Below are 10524 nucleotides of genomic sequence, written 5' to 3' on the forward strand. Positions count from 1 at the left end.
TCTCTTTGGCCTGTTCCCTCTGCAAACCCTGCAATACAAGCACATTGCATCTTTATGGTAATGCCCTGCAATACGCCTCAAGCTAGCATGCATAGACCTTTGTTATCATTACTATAATTCCCATTCTCACTCCAGTCCTCATTACACTGTTGAAACCGCTTGCTGGTTGGATATAAACAACCTCTTGTATTTTGTTTCGCCGTGGCCTTGATGCTAATACACCAAACTTTGTCTAAATACACACACACAGAGCGACGGAGAGCGTCTGATGAAAGCTAACGCAGGAGAGCTGTCGAGATGAATGATCAATAAAGAGCACTTTGTACTATGGAATCGAGGAGAAAGCGCTTAATTGGGCAATGCCTGTATTAATGTCTCTCGTTCAGAAGTCTACGTCTAAATCTGGTTCCTTTGGAAGAAGAGGAAAATGATGTGTAACAGTAATGTGTATCCGCCAATATATTAAGGTGTTAAGAACTTTAAAGTCGTTAACTCTTCTGATAGACAGATATTACCGAGCGATTAGGGGGGGGAAAGTGACACATTGTCATAGTTGTTTTTTAAAGGCCCAATCTGTGATTTTGTTTTGACCATATCAATATGGGGTGCATTGCCATTCTGGTTTGACCTGTAGATGGAAAGTATGCTATATGGAACTTTCTTGATGCAGTGTAAATGAGAATCTGTTGTAAACAAACCTTTTACAGACACAAAGTACAACGAATACAATTGAGTACCTCAGACGAAGAACCATATAACTCTGTATTGTCTAAATATGGTAAGTTAGAGTGTTGTGTTCACTCGTAGTTAAAGACAGTAAAGGTTGAGTACTTTATTATCTAAAGATGGTAAGTCAGAGTGTTGTGTTCACTCGTAGTTAAAGACAGTAAAGGTTGAGTACTTTATTATCTAAAGATGGTAAGTCAGAGTGTTGTGTTCACTCGTAGTTAATGACAGTAGAGGTTGAGTACTTTATTATCTAAAGATGGTAAGTTAGTGTTGTGTTCATTCATAGTTAAAGACAGTAGAGGTTGAGTACTTTATTATCTAAAGATGGTAAGTTAAAGTGTTGCGTTCATTTGTAGTTAACACTTTGATCGCCATGGTTAAATTCATAATTTAACATCCCTAGCCAGCTCTATTTGTCTATGGAGAAGTTCCCCTTCTTTGCAGGGCTATAACTTTTTAAATTGTATTGCTAAATTGACATTATTATGGCCCATTCAATGTCCTATATATTGTTGGGTGTAGCAACGTTATACTTTTTCATTCACATATTCATACTAAAATATGGTCTAAAGTATAAGTATGTTTTTATCGTTTTCTGCAGCTTTCTCCAGAACTTGATTTATAGCCCCAAATGCATTATATTGATGATGAAATACAGTTTGATAGCGATCGGTGCCAGATAAAAAAATTCAACTGGACGTACTTCTAGACGTTACTACGTATCATCTGATGTTGACCGGATGGGCGGGGGGTCGTTTATAATTCCGTGGGCAACGTTATATTATTCATCTAGGGTGGGTCATATGATCATCAGATCAGTTAGTATAGAAGACGTTAGAAAATAACATTGAAACTCACCATACCTTCCTCGCGGCGTTGGGCGATCATCTTGGAGTAGACATTTTGCTATTATGGGATGTTGATCTAGATGAACCATTTCCAGGTTGTATAATACTATATACATCCAAATAACGTTGTTTATTGAGTTAGGGCGAGCGATTGATTATCCAGTGTGTCGAGATGGAGTCCGGCTAACGATCGCGAGTGCCCGGACGAAATATGGATGAGCACTTCCTGTTTGGCGCGTCACTTCCTGTTGGCCGATCTGCCGATCGGCCACCAGATGGCGCTCTTGAACCGTTAGACAGTTGAGTGGAGCTCAGCAGTATATCTCAGGTCCCCGGAGGAGAAATATGATTTCGATCACAGATTTTTGAAATATTGATATCAAAGACGTGTTACGGCGTCTTCGGCAGAATGAGCATGGCGGGGAAAGACGAGTTACGGCGTTCCCGGCGATTAAAGTGTTAAAGACAGTAGAGGTTGAATATTTTATTATCTGGTAAGTTAGAGTGTTGCGTTCATTTGTAGTTAAAGACAGTAGAGATTGAGTACTTTATTATCTAAAGATGGTAAGTCAGAGTGTTGCGTTCATTCGTAGTTAAAGACAGTAGAGGTTGAGTACTTAATTACCTAAAGATGGTAAGTCAGAGTGTTGCGTTCATTCGTAGTTAAAGACAGTAGAAGTTGAGTACTTTCTTGTGCTATATCACATTCACATTCACCAAGTGATTTGGAATGACTATATAACTGCAAATACATGGCCTGTCCAAAATAATTTCAAAACTCAAAAGTCTAATTGTTCTTCAGTGCAAAGTTGAATAAAAAACAAACTCAAATGTACATTTTCTACGTGTTATTTTTGCGGTGGACCGACCCATCCCTTGACATTTGGATCACTGGGTGGTACTGCAGTGGTGCAAGTGACCTCCTATAGACCTATAGATTACCGCACAGCGAGGGAAATGCGTGCAACATGGACCTTGGCTGCCTTGTGTGTCCGTATAACAAGAGTGCTCAGCACCAGGACTCTCCAAATCATACGTAATGGTAATTGTGGAGTGATTGGCATGGCTTGTGCCGTACAGCCTCGTGTCCCACTCTCACAGCCTCTCTCCTTGGAGCACCCTCATTGTTACCCTGCCTTTTAGCACCTTTGTCCCCCCGCCTCCCCCAGGACCTCACAGCTCTGCACTAGCAGATGAGTCCCTGTCTGTGACAAAAGGGTCCCTGCGCCCAGCCTCATTTGATGCAGTGACGACCCCCTCCCACACTCCACCACCTCCTCACTCCCCCTGTGCTCCGCCATCCACTCACACACACACACGCACGTGCACTCACACACACACACACACACACACACACACACACACACACACACACACACACACACACACACACACACACGCACATACACACACACACACACACTCACACAGAGCACTCACACAGAGCACTCCCACACCACCTCCTGTGAGATGAAATGTTCCGTTTAGCAGAGGAGGATGTGGGGGTCAGGACCCAGGGGTGCAGCTTTTAGGAGACAAATAAACATCAGGCTAGGAGAGGAGTGATGTCTTGTTTACACATTAGCAAGCCTTTAGCCAGTCTCACTGCATCTCTCCAGTGGCAGCTTGAAAACCTGCTCTTCCCCCTTCTGCTGTCCTCCCCGCTCACTCCTCGTACGGGACTATGTAGGCTGGCCGGGACCAAGCCGCTCCTCGTACGGGACTACAGGATGTAGGCAGGACTATAGGAGGTATAGGCTGGGACTATAGGAGGTATAGGCTGGGACTATAGGATGTAGGCTGGGACTATAGGATGTAGGCTGGGACTATAGGAGGTATAGGCTGGGACTATAGGATGTAGGCTGGGACTATAGGATGTAGGCTGGGACTATAGGATGTATAGGCTGGGACTATAGGATGTAGGCTGGGACTATAGGATGTAGGCTGGGACTATAGGATGTATAGGCTGGGACTATAGGATGTAGGCTGGGACTATAGGATGTAGGCTGGGACTATAGGATGTAGGCTGGGACTATAGGATGTATAGGCTGGGACTATAGGAGGTAGGCTGGGACTATAGGATGCAGACCCGGCGCCATGGGCGGGCATTGGGGGGCCTGGCCCGCCCACTGAGTCAGCTGTGCCCACCCTGAGGAAAAAAAATGTTTTTTTTTTTTTTTTTTGTCAATCAAAGTAGACTATCCAAATGCTTAGCCCTAGTGGGCACTGATGTCAACAACAACACTACTGAAGCTAGCACGGCACTCTGTGAGAATTCGTTTTCTACCCTCAAGAACATCTTTACAGAACATCGCCTAAGTATGCTTCATCGACGCAAGGCCAATTTAATTCAGTTGGCATTTGAGAAGGACTTAACAAAAAAGTTCAGGAATGAGTGGAGGGGCAGTGTTTTAAGAAGATTTCACTCTGTCCCCAAACGCCGCTTGCCGCTCTACTAATGATGGTGAGTAGCCTGTGGAGGAATTTTGTTTGCTTTTTTATGCACTTTATTTTTGTCAGTTCAGTTCAGTTTGTCAGTGAATTCAGAAGTGTTGAATAAATGGAGACTTTTCAAAGATATAGAATAGAATAGAATATAAATGTATTATCCTGAGGGAAATTTGACACTCCAAATCACTCAACATTAAACATTTAGACAGAACAAGTCACCAATAAGAATAACAAAACAAATGGCCTAAGAATAGAATAAAATGAAATAGAATAAAAATAGAATAAAAGATACAGTAAATAAATACAGTAAAAATATACTGAAGTCTACAGTAGGTGTAATATTGCACAGTGCTGTTTAAAAAGTAAGAGTCCAGGAAGATGGTAACTGTCACTCTTTGCTCAGTGATGCAGTGAGGCACAGTGATGCATTGTATAGTCTGATGGCTGTCGGAATGAAGGACTTCCTGTGCCGTTCAGTGCTGCATTTAGGTAGTGTGAGCCTATAACAATACATGCTCCTCCTGTCAGCCAAGTCTGTGTATAGTGGGTGGGAGGGGTTTTCCCTGATGGCCTGGAGCTTAGCAAGGGTCCTCCTCTCCGCCACCCTCGCTAGGGCGTCCAGCTACACCCTAACCACGCTATTGGCCTTCCTGACCATCTTATCCAGCCTGTCTGTGTCCCCTGCTCTCAGTCCGCTGCCCCAGCAGGTCTGTTATATATATATCCGTTCAGTCTGTTTTTGTATAAGTGAATGTTCTTAAGATAGAGAAATTTGATTTTTCAATTGCCTCTCTGCTGTTTAGTTCAGCACCGTGGGCAACGCCAAGCAAGCCACAGCGCCGTTGTCCCAGCTGAAACGTATAAAAGGGAACCTGTGTTGAAAAACCATTGTGCCCCCCCGAGAACATTTTATGCCCCCCCACTAATTTGTTTCTGCAGCCTGGTCTGATAGGATGTATAGGCTGGGACTATAGGATGTAGGCTGGGACTATAGGATGTAGGCTGGGACTATAGGATGTATAGGCTGGGACTATAGGATGTAGGCTGGGACTATAGGATGTAGGCTGGGACTATAGGATGTATAGGCTGGGACTATAGGATGTAGGCTGGGACTATAGGATGTATAGGCTGGGACTATAGGATGTAGGCTGGGACTATAGGATGTATAGGCTGGGACTATAGGTGTATAGGCTGGGACTATAGGATGTAGGCTGGGACTATAGGATGTATAGGCTGGGACTATAGGATGTATAGGCTGGGACTATAGGATGTATAGGCTGGGACTATAGGTGTATAGGCTGGGACTATAGGATGTAGGCTGGGACTATAGGATGTAGGCTGGGACTATAGGATGTATAGGCTGGGACTATAGGATGTAGGCTGGGACTATAGGATGTATAGGCTGGGACTATAGGTGTATAGGCTGGGACTATAGGATGTAGGCTGGGACTATAGGATGTATAGGCTGGGACTATAGGATGTATAGGCTGGGACTATAGGATGTAGGCTGGGACTATAGGATGTAGGCTGGGACTATAGGATGTATAGGCTGGGACTATAGGATGTATAGGCTGGGACTATAGGATGTATAGGCTGGGACTATAGGATGTATAGGCTGGGACTATAGGATGTAGGCTGGGACTATAGGATGTATAGGCTGGGACTATAGGATGTAGGCTGGGACTATAGGATGTAGGCTGGGACTATAGGATGTATAGGCTGGGACTATAGGATGTATAGGCTGGGACTATAGGTGTATAGGCTGGGACTATAGGATGTAGGCTGGGACTATAGGATGTATAGGCTGGGACTATAGGATGTATAGGCTGGGACTATAGGTGTATAGGCTGGGACTATAGGATGTAGGCTGGGACTATAGGATGTATAGGCTGGGACTATAGGATGTATAGGCTGGGACTATAGGATGTATAGGCTAGGACTATAGGTGTATAGGCTGGGACTATAGGATGTAGGCTGGGACTATAGGATGTATAGGCTGGGACTATAGGATGTAGGCTGGGACTATAGGATGTATAGGCTGGGACTATAGGATGTATAGGCTGGGACTATAGGTGTATAGGCTGGGACTATAGGATGTAGGCTGGGACTATAGGATGTATAGGCTGGGACTATAGGATGTATAGGCTGGGACTATAGGATGTAGGCTGGGACTATAGGATGTAGGCTGGGACTATAGGATGTATAGGCTGGGACTATAGGATGTATAGGCTGGGACTATAGGATGTATAGGCTGGGACTATAGGATGTATAGGCTGGGACTATAGGATGTAGGCTGGGACTATAGGATGTATAGGCTGGGACTATAGGATGTATAGGCTGGGACTACATGATGTAGGCAGGACTATAGGATGTAGGCTGGGACTATAGGATGTAGGCTGGGACTATAGGATGTAGGCTGGGACTATAGGATGTAGGCTGGGACTATAGTGTCATACTGTCATGCACTTGTCCTAATAAACTAACCTACACTGTAGCACTCAACACTTGGATGAACATTGTTACTCAGCTGATAGAGTTGTGCTCTTCCTGATGGCTTGTCGTACAGAACTTGTAAGTCGCTTTGGATAAAAGCGTCAGCTAAATGACTAAATGTAAATGTAAATGTATAGGCTGGGACTATAGGATGTATAGGCTGGGACTATAGGATGTATAGGCTGGGACTATAGGATGTAGGCTGGGACTATAGGATGTATAGGCTGGGACTATAGGATGTGGGACAATAGGATGTATAGGCTGGGACTATAGGATGTATAGGCTGGGACTATAGGATGTATAGGCTGGGACTATAGGATGTATAGGCTGGGACTATAGGATGTATAGGCTGGGACTATAGGATGTATAGGCTGGGACTATAGGATGTAGGCTGGGACTATAGGATGTATAGGCTGGGACTATAGGATGTATAGGCTGGGACTATAGGATGTATAGGCTGGGACTATAGGTGTATAGGCTGGGACTGTATAGGCTGGGACTATAGGATGTATAGGCTGGGACTATAGGATGTATAGGCTGGGACTATAGGTGTATAGGCTGTGACTATAGGTGTATAGGCTGGGACTATAGGATGTATAGGCTGGCCGGGACCAAGCCCTGGTCGTTAATGATACATTTGGATTTCGGTGAGGATCCGCCGACAAGTAAGTGGCTTTCATGGCTCTCTCTCACACGCAGCGTCTCTCTCCAGTCCAAATGATGGCCTGGCCCTGTCGAGGAATGTTGTTGGAATATTTTAGAATGATTATTCAACAACACTTTCTCTTATCTTTTATTGTCTCCTATCAAACCGTGCATCTCTCTCTCTCTTTCTCTCTCCTTTTCTCTCGCAATCCTGCTCCCTCAGTAGTGTCATAAGATTACACACACAGGTTTACACACACACACACACAAGCTGCATCTTTCCAACACCATCTAATGAGGTGATGACCAACCGCTTGTTATAATTGCTTTAGTCTCCTTTTAATTTTCAAGCTTATTAATCATATGTAGAGTTATTTAAGAATGCATAAATTAATCTTAGATTAAAAAGCCTATCAGAGCCTCAAAACAATTAAAGAGTAAGGTAAGATTTCCCTTGGGCTGCCTCTTTTATTTTAATGGAGTGTTCAGGTGATTATCATACTTTGATGTAACACTGTGATTAATGCAGACACACTTTTAAATGAGTTTTTCTTTTTCTCATGAAAAGGTGCATGGTGTAAGCATGTAGCAGACGATGACCTCACTGACTACTCCCATTCCTCTGACTGCTATTAGTACAATCATAATGGACCAGTAGCAACATGGCACTGGTCTCATTCACTAGACTGTATAATCCAGTACCATGCAAGGTACACACACACACACACACACACACACACACACACACACACACACACACACACACACACACACACACACACACACACACACACACTGATTAACAAAAAACAAATACAAACTCACACGAATGCACATGCATATCACACATGCACCGAAAAACTAAAAAACAAATACAAACTCACACAAACACTCTCTCTCTCTCTCTCTCTCTCTCTCTCTCTCTCTCTCTCTCTCTCTCTCTCTCTCTCTCTCTCTCTCTCACACACACACACACACACACACACTAACTTAACCAATTATCTTTCGTTTTTCTAATTAATTAATTAATTAATATATTGATGTGTTCCTATATTATATAATGTTTTAATAATTTACATTGTTGTAAATACCATACAATTAAAAGCAACATGATTTTAATTTCGTTATAATGTCCAAAATAATGTATTTTATATTTCTGGCTATTGGATTGTTTATGATGATGTGAAACAGGCGACCGATTGAAGCATAATGACTCCTGCCATGAGCTCCGCTATTTGAGGAAGACGGCAAGCGATTTTAATTTTCTGGGGATTAGGCTATGTTTTGTGTTGAGTTACACGTATTAAGTTCAGTTGGATATTGAATTCCCTATGTATTTCTCAAACTGTACTTTTACTCTTATAGTATACATTCAGATTCAAATTCTTGAATGCCTATTTATTGTAACGAATAACCGATAGGGCATACAGACCCTCATCTGCACCCTTGTTTTCACTGTTTATTTTTTCTCATATTTTTCTATTCAGAATTAATTATATTGTTTACACTGTTTATTTGTTCGCATATTTTTATATTCAGATCTAATTGTATTGGCCATATTTATGTATTTCTACTATTACCCTGCCCATACCATACCTCCCCTTCCCCTACCCTATAGCTGCTGTAATACCCGAATTTCCCTAAGGGGATCAATAAAAGAATATCTTATCTTATCTTACACTGTATTTTCATTTAGCTATCCACAATACACAACCCATCAGAAGCACGGTTTTAAGCTGTAAACCCAAGGTGGACTAATGATTGCCACCGAAAAGGCCTAATATTCAGCCTATACAGCATGAATTACGAGACCGTGCCTCTTATAAGTTATAAGTGCTTTAAAACTATAGAATTTGACAAAAACAATGATTTAATTTCTTTATTGGTCAGTTTTTCCTTTGGGTAGCTATAATCAATTATGCAACCAATTCAAACGGCTTTTCCCTCCTCATCAATAAAATATTGGCCCTAAGGTTTTCGACTACAACAGGTGAAGCAGTGGGTGCTTGCATGCTTCAAAACGAAAATTAGATATGGACTTGGCTATTTATTTCTGAAATTGGTATATACGCATATAACAGACGAATGGGCTCCTATCAGCAGGCTATCCAAATCAATGGCGTATAGGCTATCACCTATATCATCTTACTGTTTGGATGTTTAAAAGGTGTAAATAATTACAGGACAATTTGTAATTATTGCAGGAGAATAGGAAAGTATCTCTCGCCCATTGAAGTCATTGGACCAGTGGGAGTGTGTCCGATTACCTTCATCAATATTGCATGAAGGCAGGGGGCTTCATATCCACGCGTGCCAACTGAAAATTATTCCCAAGGCTTTATTTGCCTTTCAAAAGTTATAGCTAGGCTATCAGTTTCATCTCCTATCAACACACACCAAAGAAACGGCTGAGCACAGAACGATCTGTTGAGCAGCTGGTCATTGTCAAAATGCATGTAGGCGAGGCGTGTAACTTGAAAACTGTGCATCCGTGGGAACCCAGCACATGATCGAGGCCTGCGCAACGCATTCATCACCAGACTGAAGGTCCTTATACAATGTTTCTTGGGTCCCCGCTGTTTTTAGCAAAGTGCCAAATCCCACTGCTGCCGCTCGCTTCATGCATATCTACAGGCTAATTTTCGACAACAATGCGTTTTTTTAATTGGAAATCGGTGCATCCCCGAGAGAAAATAATTAAATGCAATATTTACCGGACAGAAAGAAAATGCCTCTTAACACAAATATTTGTGAAATAGTGGTTTGATTCATTTCAGCTTATTTTGAGGATCCACGTGGCTATTTTTCGTTTGTTGTTGATAACAAAAAATAATAATTTAAGTCTGACATTCATCCATACAATTTAATAAACACGTCCCCCCTTTTGTTCTCCTCGTTCCAATCTTGATAGGCCTATATTTATGAAAAGGGAGGAAAAAGTGGGAGAGGATTGGTCGCGAATCCATAGTTAATGTAGGCTGCTGCCTGTGTGAGTGGGAGTGCCTTGCCATAAGTTTTGCTGTCACTCGATCGCTGTGGAAAGCCTGGTGCACGTCGTGGAGGAGGGCTGTACTAACCTGGACACTATTCGCGCACCACAAACCACGCGCACACAGCGCGAGCGCAGAGCAAAGGACACGCGTCCGGAGGAAGGTGGTACAGCGAGAAATGCGTCAGGGCAAAGCGATCATCATTTCGACAAACTGGACTTCCGCTTAGCCTCGCTTGTTCCCAGTTTTCTTCTTTAACGCCGGAGGAGAGCTCCTCGCGGAGCATTAAAGGTGAGTTTCGAGAGACCTCGACCTTTGTCGTCTGTATGTTTCCATGTTGTGTACTTGAAGTGCAAAGAATGACACGC

Source organism: Notolepis coatsorum (assembly GCF_963971535.1).
Source record: "Notolepis coatsorum genome assembly, chromosome: 18".
In the NCBI taxonomy this organism is placed as follows: Eukaryota; Metazoa; Chordata; class Actinopteri; order Aulopiformes; family Paralepididae; genus Notolepis; species Notolepis coatsorum.